Source organism: Anopheles moucheti, chromosome 2 (assembly GCF_943734755.1).
Source record: "Anopheles moucheti chromosome 2, idAnoMoucSN_F20_07, whole genome shotgun sequence".
Lineage (NCBI taxonomy): Eukaryota > Metazoa > Arthropoda > Insecta > Diptera > Culicidae > Anopheles > Anopheles moucheti.
Window position 1 is genome coordinate 11,679,315 of NC_069140.1, and position 6,000 is coordinate 11,685,314.

The window sequence follows — 6,000 nt, forward strand, 5'->3', positions numbered from 1 at the left end:
GGGGAGAGGAAGTGAGGATGAGATGCGAGGAAACGAAAAGTGCAAGGATATGGACATTCTTTATGTCCAACTCAACAGCCCCATTGCCACGTGAAAGGCAGGCAGGAAAGGTAGAGCAAATGAGCATGGAAAAAATTGCATTGGTCGGTTGTGGCGGTTACTTCGACGAACCGGGCAAATGAAGCTTCAGTTTATACATTCTTCGGTAGATGGAGAGAGTGATGAAAATGTCCATCTTCCTTGATTAGCGATTACATCAGTGGTCGGCAAAGATTTGATGTAGTTAGTAAGCAGATTTATCAATCTTTTTTAATAATTCTGCCCATAAACTGTAGCAAATCACGTTATTTGTGTGGGAAATCTTAAGAACATCTTCGATTTATCGACAGTTATGACTGCGACCGGAGCGGCCCGATGGCAAGGTGTAGGTCCGACTATGTGTAGGTCGTTATGCCAAAAAGAGAGAGACCTAGACCTTCATGAGGTAGCAAGGACCAGCAAATGTCCAACATTACCATCGAAACATATTGATTGTTGGTTGAGAAGTTTAAGAACACCAACTGAAAATGCAAAAGGAGAAGAATTTGAACCAACCATAATAGGATGCCTTGTTTTTAATTTAACTAATTTTAAGGGAAGATACTGATCGGGAATTCGAAAGTATTTCCATCTGTCCATCTGCCGGTTGCTCCACGTTACAGAGGGTATAAGAATGGGTTAATCCATGAAGAAACTGCTATTTTGTTAAACTTTTAACGTCGTCCTGGTTAATATTACATTTGAATAATGCGATCGCTAATCTTTACGCTAAGATTTAAGAAGTAACGTTATTACATATTGCTCAATTCGGAATAGCTCGTTTTGGAATATTTGAAACAAGAAACGGAGAAGTAAATAAACACTGCCCATTGCTGTATTGAATATATTCAACGGTCGATACGAATGTGACAGATGGCTTCGTTCATTTGACGGCAGAGGGCGCTATATCGAGCGGCGAAACTGATCGAGCCGATGAAACCCGAATAAAAAAGGATCAACGACCGGGAGAAAGAGAACTTCAAAACATTTTTAGCTCCTCTCAAAACAGCCAAATTTGAGGCAATCAATTATTCGGCAAGTAAAGACAGGTTGTCAACCACTGGAATTGTACGTCCACAGCATGACGTCATTAAGTTAGTTTTTGCACTTTTATGCTCTCGTTGAAGGTTCGTCATCGTTGACAGTGCAGTTAGATTGCGTACCGACGCCATTTCCCCTTGTTCCGCCGTCTGTCTGTCTTTAGCAAAAAAAAGGTTCCGCTTTCTTCCCTCATTGCGGGCAACATCCCAGCCTGTCCAAACTGTCCAGCGAGAAGCGGGAAACACACATAATCAATCTCAATTATTTTTTATGCTGCTTATTCCATTATGAACCGAAGCGCACACTCTCGGTCTCGCACTACTGACTGTCGTCCACAGTGTATGGTGGCTGGGGCTTCATTTAGCCCGCATTCATCACTAAGGGCTGCTAGGGCTGCCCCTTCGTTTAGGATTGTACGGCGAAACGATGGGAAATCCATCCTCTCGATAGGATCGGCCGGAGGATGGGGAGACGGGCGGTGGTGAGGTTTTGCTGTTGGTTTCATTTTTGCATCGAATTACTCGTGGCTCACTCAGGATAGTCTTCTGTTATTGTTTTTTCCTCCCGCGGCGCTTTCCTGCGCCTGCTACGTCCTTTGCTGTGGGTGCAATCAAAGCGAGATACCATTTGCTTGCTGGGTTTCGTATTTTGCTGTTGTTGCTGTTTGTGAATTTTTTTACCTTCCCCCCCCCCCCCCCCCCATTCACTGTATTATGCCGCCATTCTCAAGGAGCTTGTTTGCGCAGACCAATCAACAAGCATGGCGAAGAAATGGCGGAACAAAAAAAAAACGCACGCAAACGTCTCGCTGCATCGTTACATCGTTTGTTCGGAGAACGGCTCGGCATGCTCAGCATGTGGCCGTTCATGTGATTGCTTGTGCAGGAGGAAGAAAATGAACCTTTTTCCACCGCGAGTGGCCGGAATGCACAAGGCAAAGGGAAAGGCATCATCCGACAGAACCGACCGGTGCCGCACACCGAACGGTTGCACCGAGCCGGAAAAGCTCCCACCGGGGGTAAGAAACGATTGTTTTCGGAATCTGTACCACTTGTCCCGTTTAACACACACACACACACATACGGCCACACCCTTTCCCGGGGCAGGATTCAAATCGGGTTCGATTCAAACAAAATTGTTACAGTGCCAGTGCCTACGGAACACGCGCTTGTTTTGCACGGTATTTACCGGCAAGCTTACACATTCGGGGCCCTTTACTGCAACTCGAATCCCGGGACGTGTTTCACCGCACCCACCGGCGAACCTTTTTTCCGTTTCGTGTCCAGCAAAGCTTCCCCGCGATTGCAGCGCGCAGCAATATTCATTACTCAAAATGATTAATGCTTTCCATCATTATTCGCAGCACACTCTCACACCACCGACGCCAGCACTCGGCCGCAAGACAAATGACGACTCTTGTCCGGACAGCATCGCACAATTAGTTACATTTCACGCTCCAGCGTTAGCTCATGGTTCGGTATGGTTCTCCCCCCTTGCGCCACGGCCATGTTTCGCCGTGTATTTATGGTTTAGCTTCTTGCAGTCGCTTTGTGGGTTTTTTTTTCCTTTCACTTTTTTGTTTCGATTTCCACTCGTGTTCCGCGTGTTACTTTGTTTCGTCCGACGGTTGATAGTTTTGCAAGCAGCTTTACACGTGCGCTGTTGAGAGGTCGAGATTACGTGACACAAAAAAAAAACACTGAAACCAGGAAGGTAGGAAGGATATGGATCTTACACAACCACTTCATCGTATGGGTGTTATTTTTATGAAACGATGAAAAACGATCATCAGTGTATGGTGGCTATTCAGATTATAACACAACATTCACATTTTTTCACAGCGCGGTGATGAGGATTCGATTACCTTCCGCGGCGTTCTTTCCAACTCGCTTTCTAACATCTTTACGCAAGGGCGTAACTTTTTTTTTAGGTCGCAGTGTTGGGGTGGCTCACTAATTACGTGATACTTAAGTTTTTTAACATGTTTTGTTATTAGATATTATAAACGGATGTAGTTAAAAAACTCAAAGTTTCCTCAATAAGCCATTCAAAGAAGAAGAGAATATTAAAACAAAAAAATATTGATGCATTAGAATTTACATACAATAGAACGTTGATTATCCGGACTCCTGAAACTCCCTGGACTCCTTGAATAAGTCAGTATATTGTATCGTCTTATATCGCATACTACACCGTATACTATTAGACCTTATTCACATGGCGCGATGCCTTCGCAGTATCATGAAAATCGTATATCACTTGTACGCCACCTCGACACGCACGGCTGTCAAATCTCCGCGCCTGGCTGTCAAACAGGCACTCCGCGGAAGGCGCTTCAAGATAGACACCTCGGCGGAACAACCTCCGTGGAGGACTTAACAGCTGACACGAACCGAGCTGAGCCGAACCGAAGTTCTCTATTGACATCGAAAGTCATATGCGTTTCCTGCGGTACCGGCCTGTAGGATCCGATTCCGGACTCTTGTTATGGATTTCAATTCCGGATTAGGGATTAAATCTTGGATTGATTCGATGAAGGATTGTATCCCCGAATCCGATCTGATTCGCTTCGTCCAACACTGGTACTCTTGGCCCATTAAGAGTTATGAGGCTGCTCATTGCAGTACAACCATGCCGGTAAAGCGATTGTCAAGAATGACAGGCCCTTCACAACTTTGTACGAGCAGTAAGTTGAAGCTGAAGATAACAGGTCAACGCTAGAAACATTCATATAATTTTAATGTGAATGGCGAACTGTTTATTATCGCTATTAAACATAATGCTGCGAGTTTAACTTGAAAAGTCCCTTTATAGAACAAAAACCCCTGGTCTTTCTTGAACAAAACTGTTAAACAATGAAAACATCAAAACGATTCTTCTAGCATGTTATTTGAGAATTTCCCGGATAATCCATCCCCCGGTTAATCGGGTGCCGGATAATCAAGCCTCGAACAGTGCTTTATGTTGTGAACTAATTTGTTCAGAGTACAAACATCAATCAACTTATACAACTGCTCAAATAAACAAGCAAAGGAAGCGACTTGTTTCCGATTACAGATGCCAACTTTCCATGTTTAAAAGTTTCACATGATCAAGCATTTTTATTACTTTTACATTAAAATTTTGTAAACTAACTATAAATTAACTAAACTGTCAAATTCCAAAATCCGCGTGTCCTTACAAAAGCCCAAGTATCTCAGGGATCGCATCAATAATTGCTGATTGGTAACGATATATTTTTCAGCCGCAAATGTTCTGCTACTGAACGTAGAACACTTTGCAACAAAAACCTATTATTTATGACAGCACACCATCTGCCCGAAGTAAGGCGGCAAGCGTGATGCGTTAGGGAAGAACTAATGCGACCCAGCACGTCGATAGCCATTCCTTAGCGTCAGTCAACCGCATAACCTGCCATGCGGAGTAGTATCAAAACCCAGGCTCTCAATCGCCGCGCTGTTTTGCTCTCTACAAAATTTCCATTCCATTCATCACTGTCATCGCCGTTTGCCCCGGAGGACAAGGATCAGCAGAAAACGATTGTGCAACCGTTTGCTTGCGGTAGCGACCGAATCCCGAGGACAGTTGATGGAAGAACGCACCAGCATACCCGCCGGTGGTCGTCCCTTCGACCGAAATGTGGCTCCCATGTTCCGTGCTGATACGATTATGATCGGAGCGGCCGGTTGAGTTGTGTAAGAATTGCTTCATTAACCGAACGACGCACAACCAATTTCCACCTCCCCTCCCCCCCAGGGACGCAGGGACGGCACACAATTATGCAAACTAAACACAGCCACACACGCGCAGCCGCTTCGTTTGGAGATTTGGGTGAGAACACTGGCCAGCTGGTACGATAAATCACACCAATGGCAAATGGGAGCAAAAGCAGGGACCCCAACTCTCGAGGGGGGGTGCCACACCGGTCAATGTTAAAACAGTGACAATCACGTCACTATCAGCAAAGCATTGGGAAAAGCAGACCAGTGCAGACCGGTGGGTATGGAAATTTCCAACCGAGGCTTTCTACAATGGCAATGACTGTTTTTGGGGACGACGTGAAGAAGAAACGATCGAACTTGTACTATCCACTATCACATACTGTCGGTTGTAGGGAACGAAAACTTTTAACCTACCAGCCCACACATGGCTTTGTCCCTCCCAAAGCCACCCAGCCGCCTTGCGGTGGGAATAAGTTTTCCCCGGGTGAGTTTGCCGGGCCGCAAAGGATGTTTTCTTTTGGGCCCCAACCGGTGGGTGCGAATGCAGAATGGTGGTGCGTTTATTTAAGCCATAACTCAACATCACCATCTGCCCCGGGGTTAGCTGATGGTGGTTTCAATAATTTTCCCCTATGGAAACACACCATCATCGGGCACGCCGATGGCAGGCGCCATCAGCACAATGAGAAGCGAATGCTAATGTAGGAGATACGCATTCGCCGTACACAGTGGCTCATTGCCGGTTCGCGTTTGGCCGAGCAGGAACACACAAAAGAAAGCGAACGAAAAATGAATCAACGAAACAACAGATTGGCCTGACCGCTAGTGTTGCGCTGCATTTAAATTTCCCAATTGCTAGCGAAGCCTTAACCGTAACCGTACGCCGACGCCGGAAAAAGGTGGCTTAAGAAGGCGACACACTACCCGAAACGAAGTCCAGACGAAGATCCTTACCCATAATCGTATCAATTCGTTCAAATGGCTCATTCGTTTCCCCCCAGCAGAACACTGTCGGCACAAATTGGTCACAAACGATGCGATGCCGTCCGCCGCCATCATCGTTGCTGTCAGCGGCATCGCTCGTTTTGTTCGCTCCTTGCCGTCCACGGAACACCGTGCTGCCGTTTTGGAAGCGCGGAAAAATAAAGCCATAAGCACG